Raw genomic sequence first — 10,239 nt, forward strand, 5'->3', positions numbered from 1 at the left:
TCGTGGCGAGGGAGATTGCTGCTAATACACCAAGTAGTGCGTGGAGAGCCTAAGTCAAAGGACTGCTGACTAATGTGCCGAAATGGTCGGGAATACTCTGTGGTATTGCAGATGGCAGAGGTATTTGTTATTCATATGGCCCTCAAGGTGCATCCACAAGGTTTGCGTGAAAGTGTGAGTCTCGCACGTGCACGTGTGCATGTCTATGTGCGTACGCTTTTGTGCGTGCAAGTGTGTGTGTCTTGTGCAGAATCCGCAGTGCTGAGGATGCCATTAATGCTTGCTGCTGATCGCCCTCCCACATTTAAATAACAATAGTGCAGTCAGAGAAAGCATCGGTGTGAATCCAACCCGCAAAACACCCAGGAGCTGCAGGCCCCACTCCTGCTGTGTGCGCGTGTGTATGTGTGTGTGCGTGAGTGCGCACTTTGTGTGTGTGAGTTTAGGTGCTCTTGCTTGTGCTCAAACCACCACATATATGCGAGTCTGAGAAAAGACAGTAAGACAGAAGAGGGGAGAGAGAAAGACAGGGAGGAAGAGAGGAAGGCGGGCTGCAGCAGAGTCTAAAATACACAGCCACTGTGTTGTGCAGATGGGTTATGTGATGAGAAACTGCAAGTCCACAGAGATTTCCTATTAGCATATACTGGTGACCCTGGATCTCTCAGTGGAAGAGCTGCTTGTCTTTTAAAATGAGTCCGGCTCAGATGGACCGAGTGCTGACTGAAGGTTTTCCGTCTTATTTTTGCCTCAGAAATAATAAACAGTTCAGGTTTCCTCTCACTGCAAACTCCACTCAGGCACTATGCAAGGCACGCCAAGTGATAGCAGACACTAAATTAAAGTCATTTTGAACGCCACTCAACATGCCAACATTCAAGCAGTGATCTTGCATGGTAGCAAAAAGAAAGGGATAGCACATTAAAAAATCAAAGTAAACACTGTCCAATATTCCCCTGTTTTGTGTTAAGTTCCAACAGGTTTGCAGGATCAAGTTTCTAAATATGAATAAATTGGTACTCAATGAAAATGTCTTTACTTTCTTGGCACAAAGGAGGAAATCAATCAAGACTTTGAGCTACTGGGAAAATTTTATTTTAAACATGGGTACTGATCTAAAATTCCACAGCTGGTGGAGCTCTACTAGAAGATATTATCAAATTGAAAACAAAAAATATTTTTGTTTTGCTTGTTTTCTGCTGTTTTAGTCCAGTTTGGTTTTTCAGTGAGTTCAGAAAAGACTGGGGGAAATTTTCTTTGGTTCCTTCTGTCTCTTTTAGATTGCAGAAATTGTTTTGCATTTTTCTGCTATAGGAAATTGAGAAATAGGAAATAAGACATCTTTTTAGTAAACTAGACCCTTAGACCAAAGCAGCTAAACAGAGTTAGTTAGTAAGTTACTATTAGATGTATCTCTTTGACAAAGAGATACAATTAATAGCATCCGAACTACCCAATCAGTGTTTTATTTAACTATCCTGCAGTTACTGATAATCATTGTTGGGTTAATTATCAGTTTATTTCCTACAATTAGTAACAATACTAACAATTAACCCAACAAATATTGTACTAACGGGGATTAGTTGAACCTCACTAAAGAATACTTGCCAAAACGCACCGTGTAGTCTATTTAAAGTTGAATTAGAGTCCACTATCCACCCTCAGAACTAAACTTTACTCCAGTCTATGGTTCTCATTTATTTATATCGTAGTCTGACTGGTGGTTTGCTAGCTTACGCACACTGATACTGATATTAAACTAGCTTATTGTGCTAACTTTTTAGTAAAGTAAGCTTAGGCAGCCGTCAAGCATGCGCACTCACCAGAGGTCAACTTCATTTTTCAGCTACCGGTATCTTCGAATTCATCACCTCCGTTTTCCGGTTCTAGTGAGAAACAGGTGTACAACAGGTAAGTTTTTAAACTCACTAATTCTACATGAGACCACCTGCATCCAGTATGCCGTCACACCACTCTACACTCCTTTTTTTCTATATGCCCTTCATGCTTGTTGCCCTTAAAAATTAAATGGTGTCCAGGTTCCATTGAATTTAATTCATATAGCCTCAAGGCTCTTTATATTTTACGGTAAAGAACCTACAATAATACAACGAAAACAGAGAAAACCGCAACAGTCATATGACCTTCTATGAGCAAGCACTTTGGCAACAGTGGGAAGGAAAAACTCCATTTTAGCAGGAAGAAACCTCCGGCAGAACCGGCTCAGGGACGGCGGTCAGCTGCCGAGACCAGTTGGGGGGTGACCCGTAGAAAAGAGACAGAAATTAATAATAACAAATAATTAAATGCAGAGTGGTGTGACATTCCAATGTGACATTAATAATCGTATGCCAATATTGAGCGATACATTATGTGTAAGTTTTTATAGAGCTATAGAGCATTTTATTTATTTATTTATTTATTTATTTATATAAGCAAAACATTTAAAAAGTATTTATACTAACCAGGCACTACTCTGAATTCTGATGGGCCTATTTTTTTTCCATTATTTCGAATGCTTTAAGTGACGAAACTGATTATTTAACTATAATAATAATTACCACTTGGAAACTTATTATTTTTTGTTGTTATTTTTCATGTTTGAATTTCCTTCATCTTGCTTCTTTCAGTTATATAAATTTGTCCATCCTTTAAGCATATAGATCCTATTGACACCATGTGTGAAATATATTAAAAAACTCCCCTTCAGTAGGCATCTTACATACCGATATTGTTGCTTTTTTAAGATAAAATTCCCCAAAAGTAGTTTTCAACATGTTACAGTAAGCAAGAATGTGTCGGTGTGACTATATATACCTTGTGAATACATTTACATGGTTTCTAAATGTGTAAATGTCGTTTAAACATTCTTTCCAAACTTTAGATGAACATCAGTGCACCATAACCCTGCATACATACATCCCTCATATGCTTTATATAAGGCTGACTCATTGTTTGTACTTTGTGTGGACCTGAGTGCATGTGATAAAGTGGAAAACTAGCATGCTGCAAACTCCAGTGTCTCACCTCTCTATTACGCTTCGTGAAAATGTTTGCTGTCACAGAACACCCACTCACAAATACAAATGCACACACTGACATGTGCTGCATGCTACAATGTGTATTTTTAGCACATGTACACAACCTGACTGATCCCACTTCGATTTTTACAAGTAAAAGTTGCATGACTGTGGAATAAAAAAAGCAACAAAAAAAACAGCAATTGACATAAATAAAGCGCTGAGATTCTCAGATGTTCCTTTGAAGGCACTCAGCAAATAAATTAAGAATACTTATAAACTTCTCTCCCCATGCATCCTCTTCCCCCCCTCCACATCTTTTGATGTGCCACAAATTGATGCCTAACAGTCACAAGAGCACAGAACACATGACAAGAAGAGGAAAGAAGTAAAGAAAAGGGGAGGCGGAGAGAGAGGGGGGGAAGCAAAGCAAAAGTGGGATGCCGCGGGTGTACATAAGTTGAGAGGTTTGGGAGAAGAAAAAACAAAAAAAAAAGACAAGAGACAAAAAGAGTGAGAGGCTGAGTCTAATAAGAACCAAGAGACAGCGTGCCGATGTCTTGTGGTGCCATTTGAATACAGGGCAGCAGCAGCTGGAGTCTGTGTCGAACAGCTCTGCACTTCACACAGCATCACCATCAGGAGAGGATAGCACTGGTACTACTCTGCTGGAGTCTTATACTGCTTCACACACTCCCACAGACCAGCCTCTGTGTGTGTGTGTGAATGTGGGAATGACTGGAGCTCCATGGTTCTCATTACTCAGCCACTGTAATGTGCTCGCCTTTCTAGCTTACCATATTGGGGCTGGTGTTCCCACTGCTGGCTTACAGAAAAGGAAAGGACCAACCTCACCTCTGTTCTGAATGCATTAGCACACATCACATTTTCAATCTGGACCTCAGCACAGGTTCCCCGCGAGTCTACTGAATAGTAAGAAAGTATATGCATGTAAGTGCGTGTGTGTGTGTGTGTGCAAGAGAGTTTAAAAATACCCATACTCCTGCTCTGTGCTGATAAGTTGTGTTATGAGAAACTGCCAGGGCAGACAGCGGGGTCATTAGCATGACTCCCAGATTGAGTGGTAGAGGGAAAGGAAACAGGGAAGGGAAGAAGGAAGGAGGGACAAAAGTCAGAAACTACACCCAAGTTTCCAAAGTTTTCTGGGGGGGAAACGAGTGAGCACCCAGTCAAGAGTGTGCACAGAGTGTCCAAAGACAAACATAACCCTGCGACCCCGGCTCTCTCAGCCATCTCTATCTACAGTCTGATCATCTGGCTGCTTTGATCATCTATTCGTAAATGGAAGCACTATTTTTATTTTAGTATCCATGCCCATTGCCTTTCTTATAACTCCCATAACTTTCTGCACCAAAGTTCCTTGAAACTCTGAAAAAGGCATTTTCAATGACTTTATGCTTCTTCTCCAATATAGTTCCGAGCAAGGCATTCTTTTTTTTTCCTTCACTGCATTTATTAGGTTTTTCTATTTGGACCCAAGTGCTGGTTTCATTCAACTTTCTTTTCTTATTAATATCCTGAAACTCTAACACAGTCCTATTTTGTGCCCCAGCCTAACATTAATAACATAGAGTAAAAGCAGCATTGTCACGGTGTAAAACTTCAAGAACAATTTGCAACTCTTTTGGGATGCACAGAAATCTCATGCACCCAAAGGGAAATCGTTTAATGTGTTGAATTCTTGCTGTTTAATTTGCAGGTCTTAAAAAAATGAATACAGATTAGTGCAGGAAGCCTTTTTGCTCCACATTAATCATCGCAGGCTGTCTCCGATTTAACTTCTGACCTGACTTGTAGTTTTGGGATTGCTTGACTATATTAACAGTATATAAAGCAGTTACAATCGGTTGTGAGACGAAAACACTACTTGATGCTTCAGTGAAAATCAATAATGCGATATGTAATAATATGCCAGACAAAGGGGGAGTTTTCTGCATCATTACTTTTGATTTTTTTTCTGTACTTTTCCCTGAGATCTGAATATACATTTTATTGGTTTATTTAAAGACCTTCTTTTTATGACTGCTGTTCAGTGGTCCCACATTCAACTACATGAGTTTTATTGAGTTAGTTTAAGCTTTTAAAGTACTATGTATGAGTTGTGTTTAGATTTGTTTTTGCTCCAGTCAATAACACACTTAAATATGACCTTAGGATCTTTGTTTTCTTATGTTCTGTTGCATTAAAAGCTCTCTTTACTCAAGCCCACTCCATCACTTTTAAACGCACTTCGGTGCGGGCATTCTCAGAGGCCTTTTTGACAGCTATAACAACGCTAGTCTTTTGCCTTGTGCCGTTCAGCGCCGAGGAGCCTTTGTAATGTCTTGGCAGTAGCCGTTTCGGTATTCTTCTTGCTGTTGTTATTCCATTTAGGGGCAACAAATCACGAAAAGCAAACCTCTGGTTGTATAAGTCATGCTGGGACCGTAAAGGGAAAACATAAAAAAAATAGACGGGCATTAATGGAACAGCTAATAAAGTCAGTTTGTGTGAGAGTGTTGTGAAGGATTTACTGCTGACACACTGGTTAATGCAAGAGCAGGTTTTCCCTCAAATGTTATTTTTAGGAAAGGTCTAGGGTCTTTTGTTAACCCCTTGTGTTCTCGAGAATTAATAAAGTCCTATAAAAATGAGGGGGAGCTAAATGAGTGGAGAAAGAAGGAAAATTGTTTTGCTTTGGTTTTTACGTTTGTTACCGGTGGGTTGATATGAAAGGATGCATAAATCCTGAGATTTATGCATTTTTTTGAACTAAAACAGGCTGCATCAAACAAACACTTTGAGATAAACTGTTACAAAACACAACCTATGGCTAATACATTTTTTTGTTTAGTTTGAAGAGTAAATCGGTTATGATAAGGTCAGCAAATCTGACCTGAAACCTCATCATGTAAACTAGGGACATCTTTTTTATTCATTATATGTCACAAAATGAATACACCACACCTCAAATGGCAAAACATTATGTCAAAGGTGTTGGCTGAAATGACAAAATAAAGTTATGTTAAGTAATTAGAAAGCACTACAGGCACAAACATAACTGTGTCCTGGTCATAGCTTTCCTGCAGTTCTTCACCTGGACCCCCTTTTTCTGTTTTGAATTTTAAAATAATGCAAGTCAAGGCTGGCTTGAATATATGAAAAATTTCTCAAGCAATAGATGAAAAAATATCCGATTTTTTCCAAAATTCTCTTGAATCTGAGATATTCAGCCTCTGCTGATTTCATTAGCCAGCTTTTTGCCTTTAGAATCCTTGCAGCCACACAAATTCCTTCTTACACAGAAATGAGATGCTACAAGTCTGTAAAATGTATTCAGATATTGTATTTTAAAGTTACTGATCTATTAAAGCAGACAGCTTCTACATAGCCAACAACAACAAAAAAATATTACCGCTCAATCTATCATGTGAGAGTGGATTCAAAGTATGTCACAGACCTGTTTCAAACACTTCTAAAATCACTGCTTACCCTCTCACACCAAACATGGTTACAACGGCAAGACAAAACCTCGTTGCAACGTCACAACTGTCTGGCTTCTCCTCTAATACTAATGAGCAAGTGAGAGAGTGGGAGAGTACCCTGATTAGTCTGGCAGCATCAGTGTCAGACACTCTGCGGGGCGCCCACATCTCAGTGTGTGTTTGTGTGCGTGTGTTTTTGTGTGTGTGTATTATGTTTATATTCCTGCATTTGTATGGCTGCCAGTCTCTGCTCTCCTTTTCGTGCCATCCCTCCCTGTCTCACTTTCTTTGCTCTCGTTCTCTAAGCTCCAAGAACTCTGATCCTTGCATTCGCTCAGTCTGGCAAATGACTGCAGGGGCTGACAATCCACTGTCAGCATGCACCGCCACAGTCAATAACGCTGTCCCATGTCACCGCACTACACTGGCTAAAGCTCACATTTCTTATCCCTCCCAAAAACTGCTGCTTAACAGCCCTTCTCTGCCTTTGCCAATCCTGCTAAAAGCATCACCACAGCCAGCTAATATCCCCCTCCCCTCGCAAACCCCACCCTGACACGTTTTTGGTTGTCCAAATGACCAGAACATCCTTGGTTGAAGTGAACGCTGCATAATTTAAGTCCAAGAGTAGCACCCAGAGAAATATGAAACCAAATGTGGTGTGCTTTCCACGATGCCCCTGAATTCTAAGCAAGTGATGGGTGACTGATCCAGCTGTCTTTCTGTAACAAGATGAGGTCATGTAGGCTATACTCAAATACACACGTGAATTGCATACGCGCATGCACGCATGCATGCAAGGGGTGCAGCGGAGCTCAGAGTGTTACCAAGAAATTGTAGTCTCCATGATAATCCACTTCCCCTCCATCGTGTTCTATTAACTTCACAGTGTACACACGCGCACACACATACATGCCCCCTTCTCTCGGCCCACACGCTCGCTCACAAATGTCTGCAAGTGTCAGGACCCGTGTTGTCCAGCTCCATTGTATCTGCATGAGGCTGAGATAATGGCATCTGTCGCTGTTCCTTTTGTCAGCGCTGTCCCTGGCCCCGTGCTCACTGCTGGTCCCCATTAGCTGGCTGCTGGCCCGCTGGCCCCTTCGCTCCACGCTCTGCTGCCTGACCAGAAAATGCAGGAGACGCCTGTCCCTTCCTCTAACTCCCACTGTCGTTATCCTTTTCCCCTCTCCTCATACCGCTTCTCCCATTGCTGCACATTAAGGGTAGTAGAGCAGTTTGGTATGCTGGTTAGCTTCTCAAAAAAAAAGAAGTGAACACCTTATGACAGGTCTGTTTTGCTTTAATGATATGTTGCAACAGAAACCTCAAACTAGGTTTTCTGTTTGTGTGTCGGCTGTGGGAAAATCAGGTGGTGTTTTCGGCATGGATGGGTTTTTATTGGATAACAAAATATCCCCATGAAAGTTGTATTTCCTTACTTAAGCTTTGTCCACTTGACTGATTTTTTTTTTACCTAGGTACCAGAGAGATAACAAATAAAGCCTCCAAAATGAAGGAGGATAGTTTATGAGTAAGCAAAGAAGCTGGACCAAGGCAGTGACTTACTGACTCAATTACTGCTCAAATAATGCCTTTATTACTTTTCTGTTATGATTGGCAATCTGACACACAAATCTCTTAAGTTAGCCACCTTTTTAAAAGAAGAAAGGTAGAAAAAAAGAACTTTTGAACACCCTTTATCCTGTTACACGACTAGGCATCTGTTTTTTGTGATTTAAAAGATGCCTTGTGCATATTTTGGAGCAGTTATTAGACGCTATTAGGAACTCCAGTTTTGACTATAGGCAAAGCAGAACTGCTATGATCGTGCTACTAACTGCCTTGCTTACAGTTTTTGATGTCAGATCATCTCAGCACCAGCTTACCTTGTCTATGCTGGATAATTGCTCTCACTGGAGCTCCCATGTAGCCTGTATTACATCTGTCACCTATCCGAGACGTCTTACTTAGCCACATCATTTTTCCCTCATCTCTCATAAGCATGGTTAATAAAATGTAAAGATGGGAGATAGCACACCGCTGACTGAGTTTTATTAAGAACGTAATAGCAATATCGTCGTCGTAATGATACTAAGAGATCTGAGATGATGGGCGGACCGGCGTGCGGAAGTGGGCATGACATCACAGGCAAAAGTATGTTCTGCTCGCTTTATTTCATTATTAGTTAAGCTTACTTATTAGGGACAGGGGAAGGAGGAGTGTTGCCTTTGATAAAGCAAGGCAATTTCAAGACCTGCTGCAGCGCCAAATTACAGTTGTACATCATGCGGCTCGCTCTCTGCTGCTTCCTCAACTTCCCCACAGTCTCCTTTTTCTCCAGCTCTCTCTGACTGGAAGGTCTCCGCGTGTGATGTTGATCTCCATGTTGCCTGCACCACGGAGCAGAAAGACCGGCCAAAGAGCGAGAGACGGCAGCTGAAACAGCAGACAACAGCCCCATCTACAGATTCTTTTCAGTCACTGTGATACAGAGTGGACACGAGGTGACCCAGGTGTTTCAGTAAACAGTAGCTCATGGATATTATTTTACCAATATCTTGATTGCATGTAGTTTACTTCAGTCACTTTAAATTCAACCTGGGTAAATGCAGAGAGGTTTTCGGGGGGGGGGGTTTCAGCGAACTGACAATAAATACACCTGCAACATGCTCAGGATGAAGTGCACACATCCAGGTTTTGCATTATTAGAAGCACGCTTTGTTTTTGCTGCTACAGTACAAGTGCAATAGCTGCTTTTTAAGCTGTCTGCAGGCATGAGACACATTAACCACCAGACAATTTTTGTTCCCCCAAGTGCTTTTTCTGTATTCAGATTTTGTTGCCGCCTCAGTTTATTTGCTACTATTTTTGTCTCTATGTACTTCGCGTCAGCGTATAGAGAATTAAGGACCTTTTAATTTCTCGAGCTACGCTGGCGTATAAAAGATGCTCATATTTAGATAGAAATTTTGACTGTTGAACTTACTTATGTGTGCATCTGTTCTTGTATTTCAGCTGGTGTGACACTTGAATTTCCCTGCATGGAATCAAAAATGTTTGATATTCATATTGGAATTAAAGGAGAACTAAAAATGACTCAGTTTATTCTTTCAGAGTGTCTTTATTTAAGTATATCATTGGCTCTGCATCTCACCGCAAGGTCTTCCAGGAATAGCTGTGACTCCAAATGACCTTCAAAACATCATAAGCGTGACCTCTCTACTTCTTCAAATGTGAAGTGACATGCAGATCAACAAACCATCCGGCTGACAGGCCTAACCCATCTGCCATTAGTCCGTCAAGGTATCACACTTTGCTTTAATTCACCATCTTTCACAGTGTCACACTTTATATTCTTTGGCATGGGTAGGCTACATGTGGATGCATAATTTATCTCAAATTAGCGCCTATTTGAGTAAGCATCAAAGCAAGGCGGCTAAGGTTGGAGGAGAGCTTAAGGAACCGCAGGGAAACCATCGGCAGGATTAATGCGGGAGATTTTTATAAGAAATTACTGGCTTAATGAAGTGGATAAAAAAGCTGTCAGTGTTTTATTGCATCTAAATTGTGTGGAAGTGGTGTTTAGCTGTCTCGCCTACTCCCCACATAATGGGTCGTGACAGTAGCTGTGAGGCTTATTTAACTTAACTGGTGAATAACTTGCATGGTGAAGCTATTCACTGAGTTGTTTTTATATGCACTAAACCAGAAAGGGGGGGGGGGATTTTTTC

General features: G+C 41.0%; 2 long non-coding RNA genes across 6 annotated transcripts in view; one reads left to right on the forward strand and one right to left on the reverse strand.

Annotated features, from left to right (window-relative positions):
- The window catches only part of LOC102078505 (uncharacterized), a 60,191-nt gene extending 58,283 nt beyond the window's left edge, over nt 1-1,908 (reverse strand). For 4 of the 5 annotated variants that reach the window (XR_003222210.1, XR_002063724.2, XR_002063725.1 and 1 more), the window contains exon 1: nt 1,824-1,908. This is a non-coding gene — a long non-coding RNA (uncharacterized LOC102078505). The remainder of the gene's footprint in view (nt 1-1,823) is intronic. The other variant, XR_003222209.1, reaches the window with a different exon arrangement.
- LOC102078438 (uncharacterized) lies at nt 1,804-9,604 on the forward strand. The gene is made up of 3 exons (XR_266599.3): nt 1,804-1,911; nt 8,850-9,012; nt 9,524-9,604. It is a non-coding gene; the product is annotated as an uncharacterized LOC102078438 (long non-coding RNA).
- The last annotated feature ends 635 nt before the right edge of the window (nt 9,605-10,239 follow it).

Source organism: Oreochromis niloticus, linkage group LG11 (genome assembly GCF_001858045.2).
Source record: "Oreochromis niloticus isolate F11D_XX linkage group LG11, O_niloticus_UMD_NMBU, whole genome shotgun sequence".
Lineage (NCBI taxonomy): Eukaryota > Metazoa > Chordata > Actinopteri > Cichliformes > Cichlidae > Oreochromis > Oreochromis niloticus.